Source organism: Triticum aestivum, chromosome 6D, assembly GCF_018294505.1.
Source record: "Triticum aestivum cultivar Chinese Spring chromosome 6D, IWGSC CS RefSeq v2.1, whole genome shotgun sequence".
Lineage (NCBI taxonomy): Eukaryota > Viridiplantae > Streptophyta > Magnoliopsida > Poales > Poaceae > Triticum > Triticum aestivum.
The window spans coordinates 489,617,581-489,630,520 of NC_057811.1; the positions used below are offsets into that span (position 1 = coordinate 489,617,581).

General features: G+C 45.6%; 1 pseudogene; it reads right to left on the reverse strand.

The window, feature by feature from the left end:
* Positions 1–8,393: 8,393 nt before the first annotated feature.
* LOC123146313 (wall-associated receptor kinase 2-like) lies at positions 8,394–12,230 on the reverse strand (annotated as a pseudogene).
* Between the last annotated feature and the right edge of the window lie 710 nt (positions 12,231–12,940).

The following is a 12,940-nucleotide window of genomic DNA, read 5'->3' on the forward strand; positions in this document are numbered from 1 at the left end:
GAAATGTCAAAAAAATAAAATAAAATAAGTTTCCCATGTGATATGTGGTCTAGTTGTTGGGAAAATTAACAAATATGAATTTCGACTTTATTTGCAAAATCTCTCTGGAATTTCTTAAAATGGGCATAACTTTTGCATACGAACTCGGATGAAAAGTTTTTTATATGAAAAATCATCTACTGGAAAAGTTACATCCGAATTGAACTGGGGGAACCCCGTTAAACATTTTCAAAATCCTCAAAAACCTAACAGAAAAAAAGTTACCGGGCTTTTAAGATCTGGAGAGGCAAAAAAATTCAAAAAAATTCAAATTGTGGTCAAACTGTGGTCAAACAATGGTCAAACTAATTATTCTAGAATATTAGTGTTACTAAATAATTATTTCAGTTTTTTTGAATTTTGGTCAAATCTGGTCAAACTGTGGTCAAACAGTGGTCAAACAATGGTCAAACTAATTATTCCAGAAATATTAGTGTTACTAAATAATTATTGTTTTTTAAAACAATAGTTTCAAACTCAAACAGTGAAATGTGTCACTTCATGCTGAAGCTAAATTCCTAAGGGTTAATAGAATTGACATCTTACTATTGGAAACAAGGGAGAATAGAACCCGAAAGTTAAGCGTGCTCAGGCTGGAGTAGTGAGAGGATGGGTGACCGTCCGGGAAGTTAGATGATTTGGAATGATGAGGGGTGATTAGAGATTAGAGGATAAATTGAGCAGTGATGAGGGGTGGTGATTAGAGATTAGAGGTTAAAATAATTCAGAAATATGAAAATAAAAAAAAATAAAAAAAATTCGCAAAAACAATTTTCAGAAAAAAATATCATAAAATTTCCTTTAGTCCCGGTTGGTAACACCAACCGGGACTAAAGGTGGAGCTCCAGGCTGCGTCCACGTAGACGGCCTTTAGTCCCGGTTCGTGTAAGAACCGGGACTAAAGGGGGGAGGCATTAGTAACGACCCTTTAGTCCCGGTTCAAAAACCGGGACTAAAGGCCCTTACCAACTGGGACAAAAGCCCCCTTTTCTACTAGTGTGACCACGGACCACTGGGCATAGTTGGTCCGCGTCAGCATGGGCCAGACGACGTCGCCGCCGCCGACCTCCCTGGTGCTCTCCCGAACTGAAAGCTGAATAAAACTGTTGCTTATTGATGATTTGGTGCGGCATACAAGAGTATATAAGAGGGTACAAACCGACTTGGGGTAGGGGTACAAAACTGACTTGGACTAGAAGTCGTATACCATAATGACTACTCTAACATCCCCCCGCAGTATCAACGGCAGGCTCGACGACGTTGAGACTGAAACAGATATCTTGAAACGGCTTAGTAGGCAGTGCCTTGGTGAAAATGTCAGCAAACTGAGTCGTAGAGGTTACATGAAGCACCCGAACCTGACCAAGAGCAACCTTTTCACGAACAAAATGAATATCAATCTCAATATGCTTTGTGCGTCGGTGTTGAACTGGATTGCTGGTCATGTAGACTGCTGATATGTTGTCACAGTAGACAATAGTGGCCTGCTCAATAGGCCTGTGTAGCTCGGAGAGTAACTGCCGAATCCAGATGGTATCTGCAACGGCATGTGCCACAGCGCGATACTCAGCCTCGGCCGACGAACGTGAGACTGTAACCTGTCTTTTCGAAGACCAAGAAATCAAATTGTTACCAAGAAAAACACAAAAACCGGAAGTGGACCTTTGAGTGTCAGGACAACCAGCCCAGTCTGCATCAGAGTATGCGGTAAGCGAGTTTGGAGAAGAATTATTGAGGTGGAGACCATGATTGAGAGTTCCTTTTAAATACCGAAGAATGCGTTTAACATGATTATAGTGAGGAACCCGGGGATCATGCATATAGAGACATGCTTGTTGAACAGCAAAAGAGATTTCAGGACGAGTAATGGTGAGATATTGGAGAGCACCTGTTAGGCTACGATAGAGAGTAGGATCGGAAAAGGGTTCACCGGTAGCCGAAAGTTTAAAACTAGTATCGACAGGAGTGCGAGATGATTGACAGTCAAGCATACCAGCACGATTAAGAAGATCAAGAATATACTGGCATTGGGAAAGAAAAAGGCTGGAGGAATCTCGAACAACAGCAATGCCTAAGAAATGATGAAGGAGTCCTAGGTCAGTCATAGAAAATTCAGATCTAAGAAGAGAGACAATATGATCTAAGAACTTTTAAGAGGAGGCGGTAAGAATGATATCATCTACATAGAGAAGTAAATAGGCAGTGTCAGAAGTTTGATGATACACAAAAAGAGAGGTGTCGGAGAGAGATGGAGTGAGGCCTATTGTTTGAATGAAGGAGGAGAAGCATTGAAACCAAGCTCGTGGGGCCTGCTTAAGACCATAGAGAGATTTCTGAAGAAGACATACATGAGTTGGAAAGGATGGATTTTCAAAACCCAGAGGTTGCTGGCAGTAGACAGTTTCTTGAAGGGAACCATGGAGGAAAGCATTTTTAACATCAAGTTGGTGAATGGGCCATGAAGAGGAGACAGCAACACTAAGAACGGTGCGAATGGTGCTAGGTTTAACAACAGGAGAGAAGGTTAATCAATTCCTTGTTGCTGAGAAAAGCCACGACAAACCCACCTGGCTTTATATCGTGAGAGGCTCCCATCGGAGTGGAACTTTTGGCGAAAAATCCATTTGCCAGAAACAATATTTGTATTGGGAGGACGAGGAACAAGTTGCCAGGCGTTGTTTTGAAGTAAAGCATTATATTCTTCTTGCATGGCAGCGGCCCAATTGGGATCAAGTAGAGCAGTTTTGTAATTCTTTGGAAGAGAAGTGAGAGATACGGAGGTATGAAGATTTAGGCGGTCTTGGGGTTGATGAAATCCTGATTTGGCCCTAGTACGCATGCGATGATCATTAATCGGGGCTGCTGTAGGAATAGCACGAGGGGGTAAGGTGGGTACTGGTGAGTCCGGCGCAGCGGAAGAGTCGGACGAAGGAGTAGGGCTGGGTGGTGGAGTGGGAGCAGGGCTGGGTGGTGGAGTGGGAGTAGGGGCCGGGGGTGTTGGGGAGGAAGCAGGGGTCGGGGGAGTTGGAGACGTCTCGGGTGGGGTGAGTGTATGGTTGGGATTGGCTATGGTGGGTGTTAATGGTGGTGGTGATAAGTTGTGTTCGGCAGGTAGGGGAGTATATAGTTGGAAAGGACGGGGAGAGGGGGTGTTTGCGGAGCTAGGGGTGTTGGATGGTGTAGTAGTGCGTTGTGAGAAAGGAAAAATATGCTCAGCACACGTGACATGACGAGAGACATGAACGTGTCCGGTGTGAAGGTCGAGGCAGCGATAGCCTTTGTGCTCGTCAGAGAAGCCGAGAAAAGCACATGGGATAGAGCGTGGTGACAATTTATTTGCAGAAGTGGCGTAGGCATTGGGAAAACAGAGACAGCCGAAAACACGAACTGCGGAGTAGTCGGGGTGGGAAAGAAAGAGGGAACAATAGGGAGTAGTGTTGGGTTTAGTTTTAGAAGGTCGAATATTTAGAAGGAAGGTGGCCATGTGTAGGGCTTCAGCCCAAAACTTGGGAGGCATAGATGATTGAATGAGGAGAGTGCGAACTATATCATAGAGGGTGCGAAGAGAACGTTCTGCTTTACCATTTTGAGGGGAGGTGTAGGGACATGAGAACCTAAGCAGGATGCCATGTTGTAAGAAAAAAGTACGATTTTTAATGTTATCAAACTCGCGACCATTGTCACATTGGATAAAGCGAATTGGGAGGAAGAAGTGAACAGACACATAGCGTTGAAAATTAAGGAAAAGAGAATGGACCTCGGATTTGTTGCGTAGAGGAAAAGTCCAGACAAAGTGGGTGAAATCATCTAGGATAACAAGGTAGTATTTAAAACCGAAATACTTGCAATGGGAGAGGTCCATAAATCACAATGTATTAATTCAAAGGGATAAGTGCTACAAGAACTAGAGGAACTAAAGGGACGACACACATGTTTGCCTAATTGACAAGACTCGCAAAACACAGAATTATGAGAGTCCCTATGACATGGTATGGTAAATTCACTAAGCATAGAAGCAAAGACGGCGGGGTTGGGATGGCCCAAGCGACGATGCCAGAGATCGACGGAGGCCAGCATGGATGTTGGAGGGGTGGCGGCAGGAACTCCATTAAGAGAATAAAGATCACCGGAGCTATTGAAGCGAGCGATCTCGGCCTTGGTCAAGTAATCCTTCACGGATAAACCAAAAGGGTCAAATTCAGCCGAAACTAGATTGTCGCAAGTAAATTGGCGAACAGAGATAAGATTTTTAATGAGGGCGGGTGCAACTAGAACATCGCGAAGTAAAAGAGGTTTGGTGGAAGAGGGAACTTGAGCCTGACCAACACAATATACAGGAATAGATGATCCATCTCCAAGGATAATGGAAGGGAAAGGAGATTTAGTACAAGAAGATAACCAATTACTAGATGCAGACATATGACTAGAGGCCCCTGAATCAAAGATCCAATCCGTACCTGAGTTTCCTTGTGCAGCAAAGTTATTCATGGCCTGGAGAAAGGCAGCTTGATCCCAGCTCGGCGTCGCAGGTGAGGGTGGCGTCGGAAGCGGTGCCGGCGGATACGGTGGTGAAGGCAGTAGGGCCGGCCGGGGAGTGTAGTAGGCATTGGCCGGCTGTGGTGGGGGTGGCGTCGGGAGCAGGACCGGCTGAGGTGTGTAGTAGGCGCCGCCGTCGGTGCTGTAATGACCATAAGGAGCATACGTCGGGGCGGCGTGATAGGCATTGGCCGGCTGTCGGGGGTTGAGAACCCCGGGAGCACCAGTAGGCGGCCAAAGGCCGGGATGCCAGGCACCTGAGTATGCCGGCGGAGCACCGAGGGTGGACGGAGCGGACCAGGGCATGGGCCATGCTTGAACAAGCCCCGTCCAAGGATCATGAGGAGGCCGCCATGCAACCACAGATGGAGCACTGGTGGGTGGTGCAGGACTCAGTGCTGGGGATGTCGTAGGCGGAACCGAACGAGTCGACGGCGGCCTGTAGATAGGGTTTTTGCCGCGGTAGTTCGGACTAGGACGCCAGCCTAGGGGCGGTTCAACAGATGATGATGCGGACGGCCCGGTGGCAGGAGCCAGCCTGGAAGGCGGCGCTGGTGTAGACGACAGAGGAGGACGAGCCGCAGCATGAAAGACCTTGGGGCGAGAGTCCTTGCGAGCTTGTGTTTCCGCCGCGAGTTGTAGCAAGGAACGAACTTCAGCGAAGGTAGGAGGGGGCCGTATCATCAGTATGAACGAGGCTTGCTTGTCAAAGTCTTCGCTGAGGCCGCCGCCGACGATATTGATTAGCTGTGAGTCGCTAACTGTATCGCCGAGTTCGCGGAGCTCATCACCAATGGTCTTAACGCGCTGGCAGAACAGGTTCACCGGGGCGTCTCCTTGCACCATATTGCGAAGCTCGGTGTGGAGAGCGTTTTTCCGAGCGTCGGTGTTGCTTTGGAAGAGCTGACGGAGGGAGTGCCAGATGTTGGCAGCGGTGGCGCCGTCGTGATCGAGCATCTTGAAGATCTCGGTGGTGATGCGGGTGTAGAACCACTAGACGATCGCGAGATCGTCTTTCAACCATTGCAGATCGTCGGGGCGGGGAAGACAGTTGGCGGCGACATGCGAGCGCAGGTTGCAGCGGCCGAGGTGGAGATCGAAGAGATGTCTCCAATGGTAGTAGTTGTGGGCGGCGAGATCAAGAACTATGGGGATGTAGGGGCTGACGTCGGAGATTGTGTCAGCAAGAGATATTGGTGCGGCGAGGATCGGTGCAGGGTAGTTTTGTGGAGCTATGGTGAGGGCCGAGAGAGAAGCGGCCGCGGCGTTGGCAGCCTTGGCGATGAGTGCGGCCCGGCGCTCGAAGTAGCCGGGCGGCGGCGGCGGCGGTGGCGTTGGCGGAGCCATACCCTAAACCCTGGGACCGGTATCTGATACCATGAAAGCTGAATAAAACTGTTGCTTATTGATGATTTGGTGCGGCATACAAGAGTATATAAGAGGGTACAAAACTGACTTGGACTAGAAGTCGTATACCATAATGACTACTCTAACACGAACGACCACAGCGCGTCCTCCATGACGCACGGGGCTCCGCCCGCACGGCTCTGCGTGCGGGCGCGCTGATCCACCACCGGCGTCCCTGCCGGCGCCTGCGAACCTCATCCACCGACCATGGTTCTCAGCCATTGATCGGAGGCTCTGATGCCACTTGTTGTAGCTGAACCAGGGAAGAATTCAGACGATGAACTCACACACACACGAGAGAGAGAGAGAGTTTTGCGCTGCGTGCAACTTATGCAGCTTTTCTGGTTTTCTCCTTTTATTAACAGTTTAACAGACTAACAGATTGATCCTAATCTTGCGCCATGACCAAGCTATGCGGACGTGCCATCCCACGTCCCTTGACCACGCACAAGGCTCCGTCGTTACAGCCGTTGCTCGTGCCATCCCACGAGCTAGATGTAGCAACATGCAAACCTACCTAGCTACTACTCTGACCAGGACGTGAACACGCTCACGCTGCATGGTCAGGTTTATTTGCAGAAAGCAAAAACTACGTGACAAGAGGTGCGCAGGATTACAAGTTTTCCAACATGGCTCGGCGTGAATGATGAACAGGAAATAATGTTGGGTCTGTCCTCCATGATTTGGTTTTCATACAATGCAGTTAACATAATTTGCAGATGCTTTGGTCTTTCTTTTAGATAATGGAAGATTTTACTAACACGGTCTCTATATCATAAGATGCATACAACCTAACTTATTACATCACATTTAACACACGAGAAAAAACTTACTACGTCACCTAGTACAAGGTCCCCAAACATCGTTTATTACACTGTCCGGGCATACTGAGTGGTGTACACATTGTTAGCTAAACTTATTGGTACACCCATCTTTCATCTCCCTCTCCGTCTTTAATCATGCATCACTTACTTATTTGTAGCGTAGACGATTCTGCTATACCCATCTCATTCCTTGCTACGTACTCCAGTACTACCTTTCATCTTCTCTCACTTTCTTTAACCATCGCTCGACTGAGCGTGGCAGCAAAAAAGGATAGTAGATCTCCTCTCTCTTTCTTTAACCATCACTAGACTGGGTAGTGACAGCAAGCAGGGAGATAGTGGGCATTGGGAGCCGTGCGAGCTGCTGTGCCAGTGGCCTCAAGCACGGCCACACCGTGAGATAGCCTAGCATCAACTTTACAAATGGCCTGATGTAAACGTCGGCTTAGTATCGTGTCAAAAGCGTCGGCAGTATAGCAATGCTCTTTTCTTTACTACTCCGTGACGTGACCACTATCTATCTACTCCGTGTGTTGTGCAGGACGCAGTTCAGAAACCGCCCAGTGCAGTGGCGGGTCAAGACATGGAGTATCACTCCGTAGAAAACTAGGAGAGCTCTGAATAATATAGACAACTCTGTTCTACATGAGTTTACTCAAAACTATGGCCTTGTATTCTGAAGAAAATCAACCAAAATATTTTCGTGGATCGAGCTGGCATGACCAAATAGTACAACGACTGTTTATTTTCAAAACGTTGTTAGAAAGATCAGTTCGTAACAGAAAATAATATAGCTCCTTCAATTATCTTAGACGAGTCATAAATATCATCCGGACAGACAAAATGCAGTTGCAAGCAAATGCATCCATCATTGTTTAATCTGCTACAAGCACATTAACTCTTGAACAAACGAAGCCTAATCACAAACTAAGGTCTTAACACCCCTTTCAGCCAGAACATTACCTGGCAGGTTGTTGAGGCTGGATTTGAAGTCTTGAAAGACCACAGATGGCAGCCCCTTCGTGAAGATATCCGCAAATTGGGAAGCGCATGGCGCATGAAGTATTCGAGCTTCACCTAGAGCAGCCCATCCGTGAAACAGTGAAGACCAATTTCAAGGTGCTTAGTACGTTGATATTGCGGTTTGTGGACAAGTACATGGCACGAGTATTGTCGCAATAGACCAATGTTGCTTTCGAGGACGGATGATAGGGAGTTTCGTATTGGATCTAGCGAAAAAAAATCGACATTATCATTGCCCAAACTGAAGTTGGAAATGGCTATTGATCCATGAGAAGCAAGCAGACGGAGAATGATGCAGCAGTGAAGTCTTGGGCAGCGTGACACCAACCGGGAGAAACCAAAGGAGTAAGTGCAACTAAGTGTTCCAGGAAGTCAACAGATTTGGTACTTTCACTCAAGAATATCTATACCATGATGTTAGAATGCAGTCGATGTACGGGGTGCAATCAGTTTCAGTTGCTGATAATAAATGATGATGATTCCTTAGAAATACGTCCAATTAAATTAACGATCTGATACATTTGGTAAAAACACGCTGTTACACAAAGAGATACATTACAAATTTTCTTGCAACCCAGGGAGACCTCCCTTGGTTCTACTTCAATGATTTTGTTGACAACAGTAATAAGATAGACGTTGCCCCATTCATAGTCGCCTTTTTTTCGACCCCATACATATACACATGTTGTTCAAACTACAACACGCAGCGCAAATTACGACTTGCGGGATCGATCCATTATGAGGAGACGCTCGGCTACGTCTATCATCCATGGTCTTTGATCCACATCAAGGTTAAGACATTCCACAGCAATACATGCCAAACTATCAAGAATCTCCAAATCTTCTGTTACCGCAATTTCCTCGTCAAATAATGGAGTTGCTTTCTTCTCTTTCTTGTAAGCTTCAAGGAAATTGTTTACTAAACTACCACCGTCGGAATGTGTAGCTTTCTTCCTACTAATAAGCTCCAAGATGACAACTCCAAAACTGTAGACATCACTTTTTTCTGTTAGTAGCCCTGTTTGTAGATATACCGGATCCATATAACTCATGTCACCAATGATAGATCCCGTGTGTTGTTTGTCTCTTGCAATCAACCTTGATATGCCGAAGTCTGAGATCTTTGGCACATACTTATCATCCAAAAGTATATTTGCTGGTTTAACATCGCCATGTAGAATCTTGGTATTGGTTTTCGAGTGCATATAAACCAGACCATCTGCTGATTCTGCAGCAATACTTAAACGCAGACCTAAGTTAAGGGGCACCTTGTTGTTGCCATGAAGAATGTCATCGAGGCTACCATTGCAGAGAAACTCATAGACTAGAATCGGGGCATCAACTTCTAGGCAACAACCTATGAGCCTAACAATGTTCTTGTGGATGACTTGAGATTGAATGATGACTTCATTTGCAAACTGTTCATTCTCTAGCACACTACCACTAATCGGCTTCTTCACTGTGACTGGTTCATTATTAAGAATGCCCTTGTAAACTTCGCCGAAGCCACCTTTTCCAAGAAAGTTGCTCCTCTTCAGAATTGGCTTGAGCTTCTCCTTCTCAAACAGTTTTATGAAATTTGCCTTCTCTAATGTACGCCCACCATTCTTCTCATAAAATTCTCTAGTTTTCTTTTTCTCTTTGTGAAGAAGAATAAGCAATGATATTGCGGCAATGACAAAAACACCACCTATTCCACCTACATGGACACATAAATAAAAAGATTTCATATAACTGAATTTCTAATAAGTATTCTGTGTGCAGAAGAAATATAAGAAGGGAACAACTCTTCTGTTAACTTGCTTTGCTTTTTTCCACGATAGCATGTATTTTCTTGCTCAGGGGTACGTGGCTACACCCCAAGACCCAATATTGGCTATCCAATGGTACATAGGGATTTGTGCCGAGTTTCCATGTTGGGAATTTGCCCACACGCTTGTTAATATCATTGATTTGTCATTAGTGTCAGACATGAGCATGAGCCCGTTTCAAAGACATCCGCGTGGGAAACAAAACATTATCACAGATGATTTTGTGGACTGTCTGACTTTATTGGTCACTAATAATACAAGACTATCACATATGGCTTTGTGTGAGGAACCGTATGTGATAGCTGAGTAGAACCCAAATCTGAGAACATCCGAGGCTTACATCTAGGAGTTTGTTGTTCTCTGTCCACCATTCTGAGTCATATACTTATTGTACCTTGCTACAATAAACACCCATCGCTACTCCTTCTGTCTCATAAATAAAAAACCAATCCTATTCACAGCAGCGCGTACTAAAACCATTGCCACGCTTGTATAACTCAGAAGTACTTAAATTGTATGTACCTATGTGGAGATCTAGAAAACAACCATGAGTTTAGTTCTGGGTATATCGAGACCTTCAAATTTGGACTCTAAGACTGAGTTCTGGGCCTCCAAAATTTTCGGCACCAGTTAACCATCTGTTTAGCTTGAGCACTGTTCTACATTGTCAAATCTTAGTACTAGGTCAGGTTTAGTAGGGAGTACCAGGTATAAGAAGGAAATATAAAGTGAAAATAAATAGTATGTTGCATTCCTGCCACGGCAACAGTTTCATTCGTTTTTGGACCTTCTTCGGACGCACTAGTAGAAACCCCACTACCACCACCAGATAGACGATACCTACCCTGTTCTGCTAGTTATACTCAGGAATTTGTTTGAGGGGACGCATGCTGAACATTAAGTAGATATAAAAACACAATTATGCACGAACTACAAACAGAGGAAGAAAGGATAGATTCAGATCGTGTACTAATAGTAGATATGAATATCTAACAACAAAAACAGTCATAGCCTAAATTTGTGCTTACCCAAAATCACACGTGCTGCTGCGGGGAATTTATCTGTGCAGGTTCCTTTTACGCCGTCACCTTTCATTCCTGGCTTACATGGACAGTCATAGCCTCCCAAGGTATTTTTGCAGATCCCGTCAGTGGAGCAAGGATACAAATCACGGAGCTTGCACTCATCGATGTCTGAAAAAATGGAATATAAATGTATGAAAGTAAGATGGAGTTCCTATATAAACTTATGTGCTGTAAAATTAAAAGAGAGTCTGGATGTGGAAATTAAAAGCTTCAATTCCACCTTGGCATCCATTGGCGATATAAGGGTTGCCATCGTAATGGTCCCAACACTTGCAGACATAGCCATGGCTACTAATCGCATTGACACATGAGCTGTTGCCGCTCACACAGGCATAGTCCCGTGGTGGCTGCTGGCCTTTCGTGGGACATGAACCATCCGGGGGATGGAAAAATCGATAACAAAGGGGACACCGCTTGGGAATCTCTTGGGCAGCACCTCGTTCCCGTACATGTCCGGTGTGGAGAAGTTGTACCATGACCTCTCCACCACCATAGCGTAGGAGCACGGATTGGTCTCAAACAAGGTGTTTGTTGGGCCCAAACTGAACGTCAGTGCAAGCTCAGTGATGGGAAATGCTTCCGGCAGGGCAGCTTCACAGCAGCCCCGCCCCTTGCACGACCCGTTGGTTGCATACTTGAGGAACTGCCGGGCCCCGAGGTCTGAAAGGCAGGAGAGAATGAATTTCTCCCGTGAGTTGCCATCCACCGGCGGCGACCACGGGTAGGTATAGACAATAGTCTGAACATTCCAGCCTACGCCGATGAGAATATTGCGCACCACCGACAGGAGGAATGGACTCATCTTCTTGCCCAACTCCATATGTTGATTCTTGGATAGGTAATCGGTTTGATTTTGGCTGCAAATAGATGAAACCGCGGTGTATGCGCGCGCCTCACCCTTTGCAACGGATATATCGATGAGCTCGAAGGCCGTTTTATCCACTGATCTATTCCAAACTTTACTCCACTCTGTCTGCATAATTTACAATCCAATACGAAACACAACATTAATTAATTACCACATAATAAACCATAAGTACTATACTACTAGTACTCTTCTATACCGTAGTTTTAGCTACTAAAACAGCATACCTCCACCCTGAAGTACACCTCGTTTATATGCTGGTTTACTCCGCTGTTGGCAAGGTAGGCGCGATGGGGATTGAAGGAGTCATTGCAGGTGACCTGGAAGCCCTCGCGGAAGCAGCCGGGCTTCATGCCGAATGGGTAGGGAATGCTTATGTTGCCACACCTATTGGGGCAACCTGGAAGTGTGATTGGCTCCTGCTCATCTTGCTCAGCAGCAGCAGCCTCCAGGATCAAATGAGTCGCTGCTGGAAGGAGGAGGAAGAGGAGTAGGATTATTGGCAGCGGCTGGGACGGGGATTGCGAGGGCGTGGTCATGCTGGTGTATGTTTTGCGCTCTCTTGCAAGCTAACTTGGTGGATGATATGGACGCAAGCAATTAAGCTCCAATCGGTCTTACTCAGTCATCTAAACTTATACTCCCTCCGTTCCTAAATACTTGTCTTTCTAGGCATTTCAATAAGTGACTACATACGGAGTAAAATGAGTGAATCTACGCTCTAAAATATGTCTACATACATCCGTATGTGATATTCATTTGAAATGCCTAGAAAGACAAGTATTTAGGAACGGAGAGAGTATATTGGTAGCGTCGATGGTTCTACTACACCCTCATCGTCATTCTTTCCTAGTAATAGTACTAATCTTCATCTTCTCTCTCTTTTTACTATAAGACGCTTGTTTAGTTCAAGTGGCAGTTCCCCAAGTTTCAAAAGAATGCACTTAACTACTCAAGAAAGGTGACACCTTTCCTAAATGAAAATGTTGGAACACGTACCATTGCAAGGAAATTGTTGGCTTTTCTAAAAGGGCTCCGATTCTCTGCTTTAGAAATGCATCTTCGTACAATTTCATTCTGTCCGCCACCATTTGATCGAGGAACACACGCGATCAAGATTGAGGATAATTTTTTTTTACTGCCAACTTGCTACACACAGTTCTGCTAAGTGCTAACTAGTCAAGCAACGATGATTGCACCGTGACTCGCTCCAATAAGATAAGATCGTTTTCTTTTCTAAGAGGTGAGCCATGATCATAATAGAGGCCTCTTCACCCTTTTGGAATTTGATATTAAGAAACCATGTGGTAATGATGCTGGCATGCATATAGGTTATTTAGGAGGCGAGCA